This window comes from Phaenicophaeus curvirostris, chromosome 3 (genome assembly GCF_032191515.1).
Source record: "Phaenicophaeus curvirostris isolate KB17595 chromosome 3, BPBGC_Pcur_1.0, whole genome shotgun sequence".
Lineage (NCBI taxonomy): Eukaryota > Metazoa > Chordata > Aves > Cuculiformes > Cuculidae > Phaenicophaeus > Phaenicophaeus curvirostris.
The window spans coordinates 34,437,403-34,458,136 of record NC_091394.1 but is presented as its reverse complement, the minus strand read 5'-3'; positions in this window follow the sequence as shown (position 1 = coordinate 34,458,136).

Genomic DNA, 20,734 nt, shown 5'->3' with positions numbered 1-20,734 from the left:
AAAAACAAACATTTCCACATAAATCTGCTAATGTAAGGCATGGTATTCCTTACATTTTTTTTCCCTGTTAATGATGAAAATAAATGAGTAAGATTTATCTCTTTGACAAGTCATGTGGGTGTGAATCTTTAATTAGCATATAACAGGTTTAGACTTCAAGTCCCTATAGGCGTGGGAATCACTTAAAGAAGAAAATCCCACTTGGTAAATCTATGGCTCAGGAAGCCAAGAATGTTATTTTAAGAGATACCTGTAAAGATGAAGATTGCAATCTTCTTACATGTCAAGGTAAAAAAGCAAGCTATTTCATCTCCCAGAAACTCGGTGACCATACTTTGATGACAAGCCAGATGGCAGATGTTCCCCAAGCTCAGTGCCAAGAAAGATGATTGGAGCTGCAATTTACCTTCCATGGTGAAGCTCAATGCTGGAGCATACCACAGCTGCGAATTTGGCTGCTGCCAGTAGGTGTGTGCACAGTTGGTTTCCTCCCAATTTGGATTCATCAGGTAAGAGGCTGTATCAGTACCCAGCAATTATGAAATTGGCATGCATTGGATTGTTTACTCACAGTAATATTCCTACTGGACTTTATTAAAACACCATCTGTTGTCAGTGCAGACAAAGAATCAAACCAGAAATATCCATGGAGAGAGAGAGAGAGTGTGCGTGTGTGTGCATGCACGTTCAGCTGTGTTGCAGGATCGGGTCATATTTCATGTTCTCTTTTCTTCCTTCCTCTTCCTTCACGGGTAGCTTTTCATAATATACATGTATCCCTAATCAATATTTCCCTGGTCTGAATTCCACCTAGAATATAAAATCATATTGGAAAATAAAATTGTGATAAAAATGAAGTGGTATTTCTGAGTAATGCTGGAATGGAAACAAATGAGTCTTTGCATATGGGTAGAACTCAACAGCATTAGCTTTACCACAAATTAAAACTGAAATGGTTGAAGAAAAAGTCGTCTGACTGAATGATGCTCAGTTAGAATAAACTTCTGAGTTAACGCATAGTACATAGGGTGAGTAATAAAGGATGCCTGCCAATAATAATATCTTTAGGGCTTGAAAAAGAGAGGGACTAGCTTTTACAATCAGCTGTTTTCTCTTGCTTTCTTTTTTTTTTTTTAACTTTCAGATGGGGATCAGATATTCCTAATACACAGCTGCTCTGCACAAATGGCCAAGTATAATTTTTCATATACCAGCATATAATTCCAGGTGAAATTAATTAGTTGGAATTCTTCATCAGGTAGCACGCTAATAAAATATGATGCAAGTAATTAAAAATGCAAATACAGGGAAGAGAGCAGTAAAAAGTAGATATGTCATTTCAGTCCTACAAAAAGACATCTGTCAATTTAGATCTTTACTGCATGCATTCACACACACACATACACAAAACAAGCCTTTAAAAATAAAAATGTAAACAAGTCCCAGTTCACATCGTAAGATTAAGGCTGTATGTAATAAAGAGAAAGAACACAAGCCAAGAACACCCCCTGGGAGAAGGAGGAAAGTGTATTAAAATGCTTGGGTTGTTTATGAACTAAATGTTTGGAGATCTCTCAGTACTAAATGAAGGAGTTGTGGTATTTTAGAGGACCCACAGGGAGATTGTTTACTACTACAGGAAGTCACTAAAGCCTGTTTTCCTCAGTATACCCAGACATCAGAAAGAAAGCATTAGTCCTAATCTAAGTGAGTGCGATCTGCCACCTGCATTGGGAAGCGTGTAGTCAAAAGTGACAGGATTTGCCCCACATATGAGCCCATCTTTGTTGCATTATTTAATTCCATGCACACAGGGCGTTGTTTCCTAAGAACAAGTTCTTTCCTAAGTTGGACCCACAAAACGTGACATTGCGGAAGTTACACTCCCGTGCATATTTCAGCTGGTCTGAGTAAGATGTGAGCTTTTTCTTTCTTCCTTCTTGATGGTAATTTTGGCCAAAATAAAATGCTACTTACTGCCCTCAAAACCCATTCTGCTGTGTGGCCTGGAGCTGTGGAGTTCAGCTTCCCATAATGTCAAGGCCAGCTCCACAGGACGAGGCAGGACCAGGTGGATTAGGACATAGCACAGGTATGAACTGTCCCCTAGGGACCATCTGCTATAAAATCAAAGCTCCTCTCGCATGGAGGAGGCCTTCCAAAGAGGCAGAGACCAGAATGATCTTGTACATCTTCAAGCTGAAGCACAAACCAGAGTTCTGATTTAGGTTTCACAGATCTGGCAAGTGCTTGAAAGGAACATCAAATAGTGACTCACGTCAGACTTTTTTATACAGACCAGGTAAAATGAGGAGAAGTAGCAGGATTCATACCAGTCCCCAACACCTAACCCTTTCAGCCTCAGACGTTCAAGGTTTATATAATAGCAATGCTTACAAAAACAATACACTTGGATCAGTACTGCACTAGTTAGAACAAGTAGACTCCCACCCTTCACTACATCATGAAACATGAAATATCTTTAAACTACGTCTGTCGGATCTCTTAGAGGGAATACAGTGTTCACGATCTAACTTTCCAATGGTTTATTCTTCCCAAATGCTAACATCTGAAATGTGGATTTAAATGGTTTGGAGGTCTTCAGTCACCCTGATAGTACTTAAAAGCAAAAGGCAAGCTTCCCAGTAATACCAGCCTCTCTGAAGAAGGAGAAAGATGGTTCTTATTTCAAAGTATGTTTTTATTCTGTGTATTCATTCAGCCTTCAAGCCTCCACTATGGGAGTGGTGGAATGGGGGAGGGAAGAAAAATAAATACGTAAAATGAAGCTGCCAATTGCTCCACAATGGAAAGGTTTTTATGATCCACAAGTCCATTAGGAATTCAACAGAAGCTACTAATTACAAGAACCAAACAAACCTCCTCCCCAAAGTGCAGCGTGCAGAAATGACCTATTAGGAAGATGGATGCCAAATATTTTGCCAGCAGCAGGGCCAGAGTTTGCCCTGTGCTGGAGCTGGAAGGGCACCGCTGGCACACACACTGCCTCCTGCTCTACCTGTGCATCAACACTTCCAGAATAGTCTGCCATGCTGTGCAATGTAAACACGCTGAGGCTGTATAACATCTGTGCCAGCACGTCTACATCCTTATAAATCATTTCCCAGCTCTTGCTGGGACAACAAGGAAGAAAATGTTGGCATATAAATGTAAATCACTGTATGTCCTCTGGAATAGAATAATAATTGTGTTGATTTACCAGCCATGCATTGTTCCCAGGGATGGATAGGAAGTATTGGCAAAGAAAGGTCTCTACTTCCAGCAAAAGAACAGATTTGCTGAACTACAAAAAAGGGTTTGGAATAATCAGAGATGCTTCTGTCTCTGAAATTTGTTTCCTGTAAGACTGAGCGTGAGGTCTTCACCTCATTGCAGGCTGAAATGTAATTACTTCACCTCTGGTCATGTCCAAAATAATAGTGTACAGGGACATTATTGAATCAGCTACATGGTGAGCACATGAGGGCAATTTTTTTTCTCCTGTGTGGGTTGTGAATATCTCTGAAGTCACTGGCTGCATGCATTCCCAGGCAGAACTGAGGCATTCTGAGAAACCGAACACAATATGTGAATAGTTGAAAATTTCAAAAGCATTGTCCCAAATAAAGAATTCACAGAATTTAATAAATTACAGTTTTCTTACTTTCCCTGCCTTAAAACCCAAATAGGAAAAAGTAGCTGAATTGAGGTCAATAATAAAACTCTCACTGGGACCAAGATTTCACCCATCAAATCTAATGTCACTTTGACTAGAGTTGTGAAGCCTATGACCTACTTCATAAGGTTCTGTGCATTTTTCCTCTCAATTTTTTACTTAAAACAAGCTCACTATCATGCTTAATTTATTCTTACATGCAATAAGACCGTAAAGCCATGCTGATGGAATGAAACATATACCATTCAATTCATACTTTCTCATTACCTTCCAGTAAGAACACTTTGTTTAATTTTCTATATGGTATTGACCAGAATAAAATACATAAAGCAATTTTACAAATGTTTCAGGATTTTGTGGGAGATTGCCAGACTGCCTTTCTTATACGACAGTTAAATGATGCTAACAATTGCTATGAAGATATGTACTGATATTTCATAAAAGCACTGTTCTCTCAAAATTTCTTTCTGTATTCTGCACCCATACTTTATGAACACACAATCAGTCAAACACAGTCTGGAGCGTTGTCTGTTCCAGTTGTATGGCTAAAACTGAAAACCTTTTGTGAGTCACTGTACAATGGGGGCTGAATTCACAGTCTGTACCCTCCAGAGCACAAGAACTGTACAAAAAAGTTATGCAATGCAAAGGTTTTGTTCTAGGGCATCTAGACTGTGGTTTAAAAAAATATATTTAAGTACTGCCTGTAAAACAGAAATTCAAAGCAATACTGTAGTGTTAGATTGCATACTTCAAAAGTATTTTTACTGCTTTTACCTATGTGTGTATGCCAGATAATTTGTAGACCTTTTTTTTTCTATTTATAGATGTCTTTTATTGTGAAAGACTCAGACACTATAATTTTTAGAGTGTGTACATGGCAGATGGTAGTAATACCCCCGACCAAAATTCCAAATTAATCAGAAGTCATAAGATTTTTGTCAAACCTATGTCAAACAAAACCTGTAATAGCAGGTATTATGTTTGGTAACAGAATTTCCTGGATTATATACACAGAATAGAATATATATTACTTTATTAATTTATTTATTATATAATTCATTACACCACATTATACTAGATTATTATAATTATTATATACTATTTAATCATCAACCAGTAACTTACTATGAAGACCAAGAAAATCAAGGCAAAAAGCAGACAAAACCAGATATCAGAATCTCTTTTTACAAAGAAAAAAGTGCAGAGTGACTCTAACGTGTAACATTCTTATTTTTAATGTCTCAAGTGAGCAATACTGCGTAGTGATTACCCTGCTTGAGGGTAAGAAGGGTCTGCAGAGGGAACTGAACAGGCTGGATCGATGATGTCTTGGCCTGTATCAGAAACAGCATGGCCAGCAGGACCAGGGAAGTGATTCTGCCCCTGTACTCTGCGCTAGTGAGGCTGCACCTCGAATCCTGTGTTCAGTTTTGGGCTCCTCATTACAAGAAAGACTTTGAGGCCCTGGAGGGTGTCCAGAGAAGAGCAACAAAGCTGGTGAGTCTTATCTTAAAGGTCTTTTCTAACAAAGCAGTTCTATGATTCTATGATTCTATAAAAGTAAAACACTAATCACCGCAGTTCGCATAAAAGCTCTGCCTATGGAATCTGAATAAGAGATACTTCTCTATCTTCTGTGTTTCCCTTGCTCTTTCTTTTTATTCATCATTTATTTGTTCTTCAACTTTCCTGGTAGAAAAAAAAGAAAGAAAGAAAGACAAAATCAGGCACCTAGGAACTGTAAGCTAAGAAATAAAGCTTTTTCTGTATTTAAAAAAAAAATACTTTCTAAGGAAATCCCACAATAAACTCACCTGTTACCTTGACCACATTCTCAGCTGTTGTAAACAGATTGGGCTCTGCTAATGAAGCCGTGCTTTGCACTGGAATCTCTCAGTAGAAGCCCTAACTCTGAAACATTCAGATTTGCTGCAGTTCCCCATGGCATTCTCATACGCGTTCCTTCTTGTTATATTTATCTTCCGCCTCTGTGGGCACAATTCAGTAGATAGTACTTATTAACAATAAGATAAAGTGCTATAGCCAAATCAAAATACAGGTTCATAATTCATTTGGTGTTTATTTTTTTAATTAAATACACAGAAATTATAATAAATAGAGACCACTTTAGGCTTTCAAAAAAGGGGGTTCAAAATCAGTGTTTCAAAAAGGGGGTTGGAACTAGATGATCTTTAAGGTCCCTTCCAACCCGAACTATTCTATGATTCTATGATTCTGTTGAATCTCTTCTTGATTCCTTGTTTTCATAGAATCATTGTCTTACTGGGCACAGAGGTGACTGTGACAGGCCTGTAGTTCTCCGGGTCTTCCTTTTTTTAAAATAGGAGTTATGCTTCCCGTTTTCCAGTCAAGGAGAACTTCAACAGACTGCCACAACTTCTCAGATACGATCAACAGTGTATTAGCAACTTCATTCACCAGTTCCCTCAGCACCTGCAGATGCATCTCATCAAGTCTCAAGGACTTGTGCACCTTCAGATTTCTTAGATGATCTTGCACACGTTCCTCTCCTGTAGTGAGAGGTTCTTCAATCTCCCAGTCCCTGACTTTGCCTTCTGCAACTTGGGTGGTGTGGTTAAACCCCTTGCTGTTGAAAACTGAGGCAAAAACATCACTGAGCACCTCTCCATATCTCAGGTAGTCAGGACTCCCATTTTCTTCTGGAGAGGGATCATGTTCTGCCTGTTCTTTCTATCACTGACATACCTATAGAAACTTTCCTTGTTGCTCTTCATGTCCATGGCCAGATTTAATTCTATCAGGGCTCTAGATTTCTTATCTTCATCCCTGGGTGCTTGAGCAATTTCTCTGTACTCCTCACAGGCTACCTGTCCAAAGGATCTTGAACTCTACCATTGCATGGGCACTGCAGCCAAAGCTTCCCTTGAACTTCATGTTCCCCACCAGCCCTTCTTTGTTGGTGAGAACAAGGTCCAGCATAGAATCATAGAATAATAGAACCATTAAGTTGGAAAAGACCTCTGACATCAAGTCCAACTGTACTTGTCCACTACCTAATCATATCCCTAAGCACTTCATCTACCCCTCTTTTAAATACCTCCATGGATGATGGCTCAACTATCTCCCTCAGCAGCCTGTTCCAGTGCCCAATAACCCATACAGTAAAGAATGTTTTCCTAATGTCCAATCTGAACCTCCCCTGGTGCAGTTTGAGGGCATTCTATCTCATCCTATTGCCTACCACCTGGGCGAAGAGACCAGCACCCACATCTCCACAACATCCTTTCAGGTAGCTGTAGACAGTGATAAGGTCTCCCTTTAGCCTCCTCTTCTCCAGACTAAACCAACCCACTTCCATCAGCCACTCATAAAACTTGTTCTCCAGACCCTTTACCAGCTTCCCTGCTCTTCTCTGGACATGCTCCAGGACCTCAATGTCTTTCTCATAGTGAGGGGTCCACAACACAGGATTTGAGGTGCAGTCTCACCAGTGCTGAATACAGGGACAGAATCACTTCTCTGGTCCTGGAAACACTGTTTCTGATACAAGCCAAGATACTATTGGCCTTCTTGGCCACCTGGGCACACTGCTGGCTCATGTTGAGTCAACTGTCAGCCAGCATTCCCTGTGCAGGACTCTGCACTCAGACTTGTTGAACATCATCCTGCTGGTCTCAGCCCATTGATCCAAACTGTACAGATCCCTTTGCAGAACCTCCCTACCCTCAAGCAGACACTTCTTCCAATCTTAGTGTCATTCGTGATCTTACTAAGGTTACATTCAATCACTTCATCTAGGTTATTGGTAAAGATATTGAACGGAACTGAGCCATGGGGAACACCACTTGTGACAACCTCCAGCTGGATTTAACTCCATTTACCACAATTCTTTGGGCCTGGCCATCTAGTCATTTTTTTACCCAGCACCTCTCCTCGTTGGGTCCTCTGTCTGAACAGTAAAATGGGACCCCAAGCCCAGAGTTGCTTTTCTGACTTTTATATTTCAACAATTATTAAGACAAAATATGAATGTATGATGTAGCTTAATGAACATTGCAAATACGGTAGAAGTGTGTAGGTACTGCATGTTCATTCATTGATTATCTGCTAAAATCTAGAAACTTTCTCGTGAAAATACATTAGAGAAAGGACAGTTATATAACTTGATGCTTTCTCTCCTTCAGTATCTTCAGTTTTAGTGGAAAGTCTTTTAATATGGAGCAAATCCTGATCACTAATTCAAAAATGCTTCTTCACAGATTATCCCTTCTGCTTCTGCTACCCCCAACCTTCAATTTCAACTCTGAAGTACAGCTGAGTTCAGCAGTGCTGCAGGGATTCATTTTCTTTGAGGACAACAAAACATCCTGACTAGAAAAAAATAGCTGTGCTATATTGCTGCTTTGTACCAAGCAGGAACCTTAGTTCTCCACTTCTGGTGTGTAAGAACCATTTATCTGTGTCGTGGCTGCAGTGTAATGATTGGGAAGCAGATTTTCACCAGAATATAGGTGAGCAATTACACTGACATGAGTCAATGGTCATTGGTCAGGGAAATGGCAAGGCTGCTCAAATCCTGATGTTTAATGATAGGCCCTTTGCCTTGAATAATTACAAATTTTACATGGCTGACATGTCTTAATTCACAAGATTCTGTTGTGTATAATTGGATAGAAGTATGAACTTGATTACACTAGTGAACTTGCTTTCCAGAGGGGAAAGAAAAGTGATAACAGGCTTCTTTGTCATCAAAGGGTAAAGAAATGTGACAATCTGGGAACCAGTTTTAGGACCCCATCTGCTAAACCAGAGAGAAATCAAGATTTTACAGTTCTATAAATATTTTAGTGTATGCCATCATTTATGAACTCTGGCAGCTATCATAAAATCTCTCTGACTTTTGTTACAACTGCATATAAGGCCAGAAAATTGCATCTCATGGTAAACCATAAAAACCTAAGTAAAAGCACCATTCCTTTCAGTATATTCTAAAAATATACAGCCTCCCTGTCAGTACATGGCAGGGTAGTTACCATCCCAAGATGCCTGTTTCTCTCTCATTTTTTTTTATCTGATCTTACCCTGGTCTTTTCAAACCCTTTTGTATTTCAGTATCCTTTTATGTTCCATGAATAACAGCTATCACACTATAACAGCTGAAATAGCTTTTACTTTGTCACAATGCACTGTAAGCAAGAGACACTTGGGTGATGCAAATGTGGCAGGTACAGGAAGAATTTATGCTGACCTTTTGTCTAATTGTTCCTGAAATTATTTTCATTCAATGGTGAATTTCTTTAGAAGCCTGAAAATAAGCTTGCCTCAGAACAGGTTCTGATGTCTAAATAACCCAGCAGAGAAACCTCTGTGGAAAAATAAATAAATAAATAAATAATTGTCCTGAGATTAACAATGCCTTGTTTAAACTTAAACCCATAGTCCTGCCCTATGTTATAGCATCTCTAAAAGACAAAGATCACTTATCATCAAGTTTCTGATTGCAGAATATCTTCTGACATTCTGGGTAGGATCTGCAGAGCTTGAATTATAAGACAATACTGGCTGAAATAACCCGCTAGCCTGACTAATAGTGATATATAGTTTATCTCTTCAAAATTTCTAGAATATATTTCCTTGAACAATTCTTGGAGGAAGTAACAAACAAGATGAGAAACTACCCCTCTATTACAAATAAACTCAGAAGTCAACAGGTTATCAAATAAAGGAAAAAAGGGAAGAAAATTACCAAATTTAAGGCTGAATTTCAGAAGGTGTTTAGACAGCACATGATGTGAAATCTGTCTTCTCATTTGCAAAGGTAAAACAGAAAGCTGAACATTGAAAGGACTACGCGTGCAACTGTTTGCAAAATATATACACAAATCAGGTTGCTGCTCTAGTCATGTGTTTGCAATGGACGTATGCCTTTGCAAAGGCAATTGACTAAAACTCTGCACTTGTTGCTTCTCCTTTTTTATCCAACTTAAGATCTCCTGTATCTCATAGTATTACGGTATCTTAGGACCTGCATTTCTTTTTATCAAATATACAGTCTGATTTTTCATCAAAACTACAGATTTCTCATGGATATACATATATATTTATGTATGTGTATGCGTGTATATACATATATATAGACATTATATACTATATGAATCAATATATCTGTGGTATTTATGGACAGTGAAAAAATTAATCTTTAAATCTTTTTCTTTCTGTTTTTTCTGTCTTTTCTAGTACATTCAAGTGATTGATAATTAATTTTGTCTTCTTTCAAAAATATTGAATGCTCGGTCAATATTTGGAAAAATGAATATTAAATTAAATTTATCCTTGAGATAACAATTCCATTGACCTCATCTTATTTACCAGAGAGGTTAGTATATTGTCTGAATAAGTGTGAGAGAGATTTCAGTAATTTTTGAAAGGTCATGCTCCATTCGATAGCATTTGTACTTCTTTCTTTTGAAGAATTATTCTTCCATGGTGAACACACTGATTCCTATACATGGTACAGTCATTTAGGACAACTTTAAAACATTCCAGAGTCTGAAAAAAAAAAATCTATTGATTGTAGGAATGATTTTGCTCTTTGCATTATGTCTTTTTCTCCAATCTCAGCTCCATTAGCTCATCTAGGTGACAGAGGCCAAGAAAATGTGTCCCGCTCAGAGAATATATCACTCAATTCTCTTTCATACACAAGCAAATCTCAGGTTATTTTTTCAGCCTTTAGGTATTCTAAAACAAACTGAAAGAACATTACATGGGAGTCCTGTTTTACACTATGAATTAAATTCAATCATTCAGTTTTTTTTGATCTGTTCAAGATGCTGCCCATTTCCTGAAAAATTCATTAATTTCATTTTAGGTAGGATGTCTATCCAAATCCATATGTTGCTCCAAACCTAGAAAAGATATGGTTTGCAACATTGTAAAGCCACCAGATGATGGTGATGTCATCAGGAAAATCATTTTACTTCTTTTACTGTCCATGATATTTCATAGCCTGAGAAGCAAGAAAAATTTCTGCTTCAATAAAATAGTTAGACAATAAACATAGTCCACATGGAATGTGTAACTAAAGTCTTACTATATCATGGTCCTCTAGATGCTGTATCTTCATAGAAACATACTGTCTTTCTTCCTTTTGTGGTTTCCAGATTGCTACTACCCCAAAACACTGTTTTCTCACACTCTATAAAACTGTTTTTTCTATCAGTTTAACATAATACTTTTTCCCTGTGTCATATCCTAAGAATAAAACAAGTCTGTGACCTAATCCACCTTCCATTTACACTAGTGCAAGTCCATTGATGACAGCAGTATTTCGTCTAATTTATGACAGGAGGAGAGTGAAGCCCAGAGTCTTTCAGTTTTTAAAAAAACAGGCTTTGAGCCAAACTCTGTGTAGTCACTGGGAGCTTTTCCATGGATTTCAGTAATCTCCACAACAGGATCCTAACAATGACTCTGACGGCCCTGACCAGCAGCAGCTGATTTCAGGAGAGGTTACACAAGAGCAAGAAATAATTAGCTCAATGGAAGAATAAGGATTTTCTCCTGGAAATTCTCCCATGAAATTCAGTGAGTGAAATCCTGTCTCCAGAACATGGAGACAAGAGAACTCCTAATATCAACACAACTGGAATTTCACCCACCATCTAAGTACAAATACACAGCTTAAGTTTCACTTATTGTTAGCACCTGTAATCGCAAAACACAGTGAATCTGGGCCACACAGGGAGGAATCATAGGAACTATCAGGCTGCTTACATTTTGTGACATTTTTTTTTAAAACAATAAAAAACTCTGATCTACTGAAGAAGAAAGAGGCAAAACTTAAATGAAAGGCTAAGAGGAATGACCAAAGGGTAAAGAGGGAAACATTTTACCTGTAAACTGAGAAGCTGTAACATATTCCACACTTTGGGATCGCAGCATCCACTCTCCCTTTAGTAAATTGCTCTGAACTACATCCCTTTTCAGGGCAAATCGTTACAGAGTGCATGAGCTATACTGACAATAAATCTTAATAGTGATCAGAATGGAAAAAATAAATGGCTTCACTTAATACTTTCAAGATTTCTATATAAGCCACTATAGACACAACACACATTTCTTTAAAGAGAAAATTTTCTTTTAATAAATAAGTAAATAAATGAATAACATTTCTTTTACTTATCATTCCTACTTTTAAAATTAAGATCCCTTTTCCCATACTCATGTAGGCTCTAATTCAAGCAAGCATGTACTCTTCATGTCCCACAAATTGTGCTATATCAGAAGTCCTTCCTCATTATACTCTGTGCAGGAAGCCTACTCAGTGTGCTCAGATTGCTCTTGACTTGTGAAAAAGATAAAAGCTCTCTCCACTCACATGCTAAACTACATTGGATTTCCAAGGAGACAGCAGGACAGTCATTCAGTCTTGACTTCATAATACCTTTCCTTGTCCCTTCTAGCTTTCTGCTCAAACTTCTGACATCACTGCCAGCTCTTCCTTTTGGGCTGCAGAAAGAGCGCTGACTACTTTGTAAGAGGTGGCATCATTGGTTGCCTAGGAGGTAGATGCTGTAATTGACAGTCAATGAGCAAATACACCAAGAGAACAAACAAGCTCTCAACTGCAGTTTTATTCTTCAAAAAAGATGAAATACAAAGTTTTCAGCTGGAAACGGGGTTTGCGGTTTCCCACACTATCCACATATCACTTGGATTCTGCAGAGTGCTTATAGAGGAGAAAGTGAATGATTTAGTCCATCAGGCTTCTGTTTTTTTCTTAATTGTTTTAAAGTGTTTTCTATTTGTTTAATGGTATGGATTAGTCACACTGTAATTTCTACACACCTTTTGAAAAAGAAACAAGAGCATCTTTGAGTGTGGAGAAGTTTTCAGTCCTGCGCTAGAAAGATTCCCAACCTCAACTCTCTTCTCAGCTGCAATGTCGCATCTCTGTGGAAACAACATGGAAACATCTTGAAAGATAGTAAGAAACAGCAGGTCATGTATCAGCTAATAGTAATCACTTTACATTGACACATAGTAGTGGGCTTATGTGAAGATACTAGGTTGGGAGTTGATGCTGAAGTCTAGGAATGCCTCTGCCAGGGAAACAGTTTGAGTCAAATTCAGGCTGGAAAGCAGTCATTTCAGCTAGTAACCATGCTGGATGCATATTAGCCCGAGCCCTTGCTATATGCAAATAGGTCAGTGCTGATTTACAGCTATCAAGGTACTGCTATCTGTGATTTTCATCCCTGATTCTGACAGTACTCCTACATGTATTTCTTTCTAGCTTATGATTAAGTTGTACAGAGCTCACTCAAACAATTGTTTAAAGGTAAACAGTTATTTCTGGGCTTGCTTCAGTTTCACCCTTTACCTTGCGTCTCACTGAAGAACAGTCTGGTCTGTTAAGTGAAAATGTTGCTAAATTAATAGATCTGCTGCCAGCCCAAGGTTAATCATTGCATGAAAGGTATTTTGTGTCTTCAGGTTCCCATAGAGTAAGTGTATGCACATTTATCACACCACAACCTCTCTTTTCTGTACAACCTGGTGGGGTTGTAACTGACAAAGGGCAGAGGTCTGATAAGAAGCTAATTCCCCAGCAGGAAGCCCGGCTGGGCAGAATTGCACCTATACCAAGTGTGGTGTTCACTGTGAGTGCACAACTCAAAGGACTCTGGTACATTGTAACCCCTGAGAACACAGTTCACAGCAGCAGGAACTGGTAGCTGAATTCTGCATCAAAATGTCATGTGAGTGTTCGACTTAGTGTGGTGCACTGTTTTGCAGACATTCATAAATGAAAGATACAGTTAATCTCAACGGTTGCTTTCTTGCCCCACTATTGGAATAAAAGATCTGCAGGCAAGAACTGAATATTCCTGGGAGGAAACATGGTTTTCAGTAAAGGCAATGGATGGAGGCCTAGGACACCTAGGTTATCTGCTGAGCTGCACTGTGTATTCCCCAAGAAGCACCAGGCAAGCATATCCATACAGGTCCTTACAACTCTGTTGACTCATAGATATCAGCACCTCCTCAGCTTGGGGACATAACCTTACAGTACAAATGTATCTTAGTTTTATAGTTAATTACCCCCTCACTGCTCAGCATATTTAGGAGGCCACATGCATACATCCCATACCAGACAAAATTAACTAGCTTAAGCTTGGCTGCATGCCTCCTGCTGTGTTATGGCTTGGCCATCCAAAGACATGCATATCATCATTTGAGGCAACTTATTTGGCAACTGATATCTTGATGTGTTCTTGTGCTTGCATTGGGCTGATGTGCACGGCCATGGGAGTAGTCAAGCTTGTAAGGTGTCACGTGTCACCTCTAAAGGTGATTAAAAATATGTCAGATACAGTAAGTAAAAAGATTAAGTTTCACCAGCAAGGAAGAGGTTATGTCAAAGATAACGGTATACTTACGACAAAAATAGGTGCTACACCAAGGCATATCTAAAAATGGCAAGAATCATTTAAAAAGCCAGTAATTACACAGAATCACCAGGTTGGAAAAGACCTCTTGGATCATCAGGTCCAACCATTCCTGTCAAACACTAAACCATGTCCCTGAGCACCTCCTCTATCCATCTTCTAAATACCTCCAGGGATGGTGACTCAACCACTTCCCTGGCAGCCTGCACCAGTGCCCAATGACCCTTTCTGTAATTTTTTTTTTCCTGATATCCAGTCTGAATCTCCCCTGGTGGAGCTTGAGGCCATTGCCCCTTGTCCTGTCACCTGTCACTTGGGAGAAGAGGCCAACACCCTCCTCTCCACAACCTCCTTTCAGGTAGTTATAGAGAGCAATGAGGTCTCCCCTCTGCCTCCTCTTCTCCAGGCTAAACAACCCCAGCTCTCTCAGCCGCTCCTCATAAGGCCTGTTCTCCAGCCCCTTCACCAGATTTGTCGCTCTTCTCTGAACTCGCTCCAGAGCCTCAACATCCTTCTTGTGGTGAGGGGCCCAGAACTGAACACGGTATTCAAGGTGCGGTCTCACCAGTGCCGAGTACAAAGGGAGAATAACCTCCCAACAATTGGAGGTGCTTCCATATTCACATCAGAGAAAAGTGACTGGGAGAACCTTTCCGAAAGGGCAGATCACACAATCCCTTCTGCTTTTACAGAATTTTGTAGGAAATGGCTGAGAGCATTTAGCATCTGGTTGTGAAGTAGGTACTGGTACCACCAGTAGGTGAACTGGAAGTCAGCATGGAGTCTTCTGGGGTCTTTAATGACAGACCAAACAAAAACGTGGCTCATTGTAGCCTGGGTGCTCTGGGTGCTGTGTTCAGGCAACTTATTCATGAGGTTTTGTGAGAGAATGAGATATAACTTCATTGTAATTTGCTCTGTTCTTTGGGTGACAACCACTCAGTGCTACTGTGCTTGATGATCTTTTGCTGGAATGAATGCTTGTATTGAAATCTCAAAAAGATGTGTGTCTCTGAAAGCTGCATTTTATACTCACAGGCTTTCGAGATGTTTGGCCTCTTTAGATCTGCTTAACTAAAATTCCTTTTCTCAGTTATCATCTCCAGGAATGTTCACATCAATATATTTTTTAAAAGCTTGATGAAGATTCCCAGTTTTGTTTTGCACAAGTTTTGATTCAGTTTTTAGTTCATTTCTACATATTGGTAGCTTATTTCTACATATTGGTAGCTTATTTCTACACTTTTAGGGAAACAAAAAAAACAACACCGTTTTTTATTTGGTATGCAGAGGAGCTACCCCCTTACCATAAAAATCCATTCAGTATTGTTTTTCAGAATTTAGTTGATTGAGGGCAAAATTCAGCACAAAACTCCCAGATATTTTGATCTCTCCATAGAGAGTAAGTTTATGGACATGAAGAACAATCAATTGACTGCTGTAACAAGCTATGTGATATGAGAAGACCAAGATTGCAAATACAAACCACAAGTTGTTGCCCTTAATTATTGATAAACCAGAAACAGAACTTTTTAAAAATGTTTCTGTTTACCCATAAATGTTATATGTACAAATTTCATGCTACCATATTTTTCTTTTTGTAGAACTTGCTGCAGGAAGTAATCTTTTAAACTAAATATTTATCAAAACATTACGGTAAGAAAATAAACATTTCAGCGAGTGTAACTAAATCATCCAACCAGGGCACAGAACGTGTACGTCTAATATTTAAGGTACAGAAAATTAATATAGTATGTCATTCCACTAATTAGAGCTGTTCACATTTCCTTATAAAACTATCAGGAATGTCAGCAATCCAGATTGTGTAATTTCAAAGTATAGATCTAAAAGGCAAATTCTTACCCTGAAGTTCAGCAAATACCTTCCAATAAAGCAACAAGAACTGATGAAAATCAGATACTTTTGCTTTTATAGATTTACTCAAAATGATCTTCCTGAAATCAACAAAAAATTTCCCTAGATAACTTCTTCAAGACAAGCAGAATTTCCCAAGCCTGACCCCTATTGACTGAAAATAATGGAAGCTTTCTCCCTGGCATATGTGAGTAGTTGATCAAATCCTCACTTAATCAAGTCTGTTCTCCTAATGAGCCCAGAAATTCAACTATGGCATAGATAGAATAAGTTAAATTATATCTATCTGCATGATACTGGAAATATATGCTTCTATTAATACATACTGACAGTCTTAAACTACTGAGGAGTGTGAGAGTGAAAAATAGTTTGAAAAGGAATGCACAGAAAATATTCAAAGTCCAGAAAGAAAATGAAAGTCCACTGTATAAAAGCACAAATGATCTTGAAGCAATTACAAAAAATAAAAGGCATCTGATATCTCATATTAAATCATCACATTTGGAAGGTGCAAAAATACAGCAACGAATCCTCACTCAGGAACAACTGGGAATGAAAAACACAGGCTTATACAGACTCACAGGAAGAAATCGCAGCATGCGTAAGATAATGGAGCCGGACCTGGCTGAAACAGGGCAGATGGGTTTCTTGGTGGTGTTTAAATTTCTTTCATCCACTTTCCAACTCTATTTCATCAATAGAGCTTGTTTTGTTTTTCTAAAATACCTGAGTGAAGGGGACTTCTAGTCATACTTTCAGCAATCACAGCTAGATAGTCCCATCATATGCTCTCAATGCTCAGACCATTTGCAGCCACACTGTTCTCCCACTTCAGCTGTTAGTGCCTGTCTGAGTTTTGTTTCTTTTTGTTTAAGTTCTTGCTCCAGAAGAAGTAGTGTGCTGTGACATTTAATCGCTGCTAAGAGGCGAGTTACCCATTTCAGTGTGTAGCTCCCTTTCATTCCAGTATACCAATGGTCCTTTCACTACTCATTTCCTCTTTACACTATTGATATTTCTAGACCCTCATGATACTCTCTAGCTGAAATATTGTTATTATTAGGTCTTTTCCACCTTCTATCTTTTCCAAATTGTGTTCATTTATTATCTATTCCATCTTTGAGATTGTTAGAAATGATGCTGTAGAAATCTAGGCCACAAGGCACTTCCTGCAAAAGCTCAGTTTCAAACTTCCCAAGTCAGAAACTTGTTGTCATTCATCCCACCTTTCCCTTAGAAATACTTAGCCATTTTCAGCCAATGTAACATTTTTCCCATTCCTGCCAACTGTCGTTGCTTTCCAAAGGTAATTTTGAGAAGCACATGACCTAATGGTTTCTTAACATCCAGAAATATCACCTCTGTCTCCTTCCTCTGCCTTGTCATTCGGCTGAGAACAGCTGTGGTACACAAGTTGCTGTGGCACAATTTGGAATAAGTACTTCCTAGGAATATGTTGGATATTAGGAAAAAGTCCATCACCCAGAGTATAGCAGAGCACTGAAACAGTCTCTCTAGGGAAATAGTCATGATGCCGAGCTTGACAAAATTCAAGAAGCAACTGGGTGTTGTTTGAACAACACCCTCAGACACGTGGTGTAAATTTTGGGTTTGTCCTATGCTGAGACAGGAATTGGACTGAATAATCCTTGCGGTAACCTTCCAACTCAGGGCATTCTATGATTCTACTTCTACAGTACCGTTCTTTGGTACCAGTTTTCAGATTTTCTGTCCTAATAGTTTCATCATTTTAATGTATAGGCAGATTACATTTACTACATGCTAAATGACCAGATTTCTGTTTCCCCTTACTCACTTTGTCTGCACTTTACACTGTATGCTTCAAATACTCTGTTTTATTCTGGAGCCAGTGGTTTAGCTTTCAAATGTACCTCTCAGTGATTTACTATGTTCACGAATTTCCTTAAAATGAGGGTATTCGCATCATTCTGTTCTGCTGATTTGTACATTTAATTTTCTTGGGTATTTACTTATCTGCATTTATCAATAACCATACCAGCTATGAAATTCATTGCTTCTTAATTGCCCATACTGTTTTATTTCCATTTAAATTATAAGTTCAAAAAAAGCAGCTTAGTGGTTCAGTCATATTAAAATCATAATTGATTTTGCCTCACTCCTCATTTATTAATGGACTTACACTACCTTCTTGCTAATAAACCTCCCAGTAATGAGTTTAGTCCATAGAGGATACATTTCCACCTCAACAAACCACCAAGCAATTTAGGACAGTTGGTAGTCTCTTCTTAAGGGAGTCCAAAAACAGGAATAGAAATTTATGCAGGCCATAATTAAAATACTTTAAGAGAGCTGTGTGGGGAGCTTACCAATATTCTTTGCACCATGCCCATCTGTGGTCAGTGTAATTAATCCTTCACTTGCCGTACATTTTTCACTGACAGTTTTTTATAAAGAGGAAGCTTCAAATACTTACACAATGATTAAACTCTGGTCATTTCTAATAGTATTTTTTTATATTTGAACAAAAATGCTTTGTGCAGATGGTGGGGCAAAGACTTCTTTTGGAGCTTCTCAGCATTAGGAAGGGATACAGGCTGCAGAAAAGCCATTTTCTGGGATAACAGCTCTTCCAGATGCATGGAAAATCCAGCACACCCAGAAAAGTCAGAAGAACAACTTTGCTAGTTCAGAGTTACTAGTAAGAGAAGATTACCTCATGGAAGTAAAATATAACCAGTAGTTTCTACTGGAGTTACTTAAATGATAGCACTGTTATACACTTAGGGAATGGAAAATCATTGTGTTGAGAGATAATACACTGTGAGACAAGCCAGAACTCTCAGTTTGCAGAGGTTTAATCATGTCCCTTTCTGCATTTCATGACAAATCCCTGTGACCTCCTTTCATTCTGGGACTGTAAGATTTTAGAGGCCAGAAAGTTTTTTGCCCAGCACCCAAAACACTGGGGTGATGGTACAGGAGGGAGGTTCTCATAAATCTAAGCTTGTAGTGCTGCCTAACAAGGAACTCCTGTAATAGTGCAATTTTCTTCTGTCCTCACACATAAATACGTAAAAATAGTGGACAGTGAGGGGAGTCTTCTTCCCCACTGGTCTGTGGGAGCTCCATAGCAGATCCTTTGGTGACTGATAGGGTGTGGAAGGGAAGAAAAGGGGCTAAACTTGGGAAAAGGAGGGTCCAGCTGGGCATAGAAATCCCTTACTTGCTTATGGATCTCTCTTTGTGGTATCTTTGTGTTCTGAAGGTATAATGTTCACTGGTTTAGGTGGGCCCTGGGATTGACAGTGTGAGATTTCTTCTTGCCATTTTCTTTCTCTTTCCCTCTATTTCTCACACATAAATACAGATGCTAAAGGAAAACCAGTCCAAGACTTTAGATTCCTCTATATGCAATAAACCAAATACAGTTTTATTTATAGTAATTCATCATTGATAAATAATTTACACACATACAAACACAAATAGTGTAGCTGACAACCAATCAGAGTTACAGCAAAATAATCTCCCTTTACATTGAGAGAAACAATTCTACTAAGTGAAGAAGGAATGTAAAATCTGGGAGGTGATGCAGGGAGAGAACACAGGAAAGTGCAGCTTTTCTAATCGCATTTTTAGTCATCATTACACACAGTCAGGGTTTCCAAAGCTAAAATACATGTTAACACATTCCAAAACACTTCTATTAAAATATTTTTTCAGTACTTCAGTACAGCAAATGATGCAAAGCCAAAATTCCCCAGACAATGCACGGAACATTAGAGAATTAGTTTAACATTCTGACAACCCTGCAATTTTATTTAAACAATTCTTTCCCTACCCAATTCCCTACAGAGAAGTATTGTACCCTTTTGTTGATTGTAGTGGACATATTGCAGATCTCTTATTACCTTCCCAAAGGACCACCCACTACAAGAAGTTTTTTTGTGTTGCAAGCACAGCTTAGCTCATTCCTCTCCCCCTCCTATTCACCTTCTTTTTTCTTTTCTTTTTTTCCCTCCCTTTAATTTTCTTAGCATTCTCATATGCTGCAGATGAGCTGACAGACTAGCCTGCCATCTGTTCTTTCATGACATGGTGCAACCTAATCAATTATCCTCAAACCACTTTGGAGTAAATAAATGTCTACAATAATAATAATTAGTCATTTAAAAAGAAAACAGCAACTTGCAACTCCTGATGGGAATTAGGTAGGTCTCTGAACACAGCATTTTATTGACTTAGATTATTAGACCAGGAGAAGACAACTTTGGGAGAAATAAGTCACCTTCAGCAATTTATCCTGAGACATAAATATAAGATAACATCCCTAGCCTTTGGATATCTTTGACCCTTTGTAACCAATGATGCCAGATTCAAGTAATTTTGCCATTTATAGGTTTCTAAGGTTTTGTTATTAATAGATAAATTAGCATAAATATGAGAAGTTGTATTAAAATTAGGACTGTATTAAAATAAATATTTTAAAGAAGCAATGGCCAGCAGATGACATTTATATAGTTCAAAGAGGCTTAGACATTTCTTCAAACATATGTATAAGGCCTGGCATGTCTTCAGGGAGAGATTTGTCCACAACAACCAGCATGACTGAAAATACGCTGAGTAAGAAGAGTACATTACATGTACCTTCACTTCAAGAACAGGCAAATGCACAAACTGCTACAAAACAGGTTTGCAATATAGTGTTAGGAATTAAGAATATCAGGAAGATTGCAATTAATATGAGTGGACACCAATGATCACA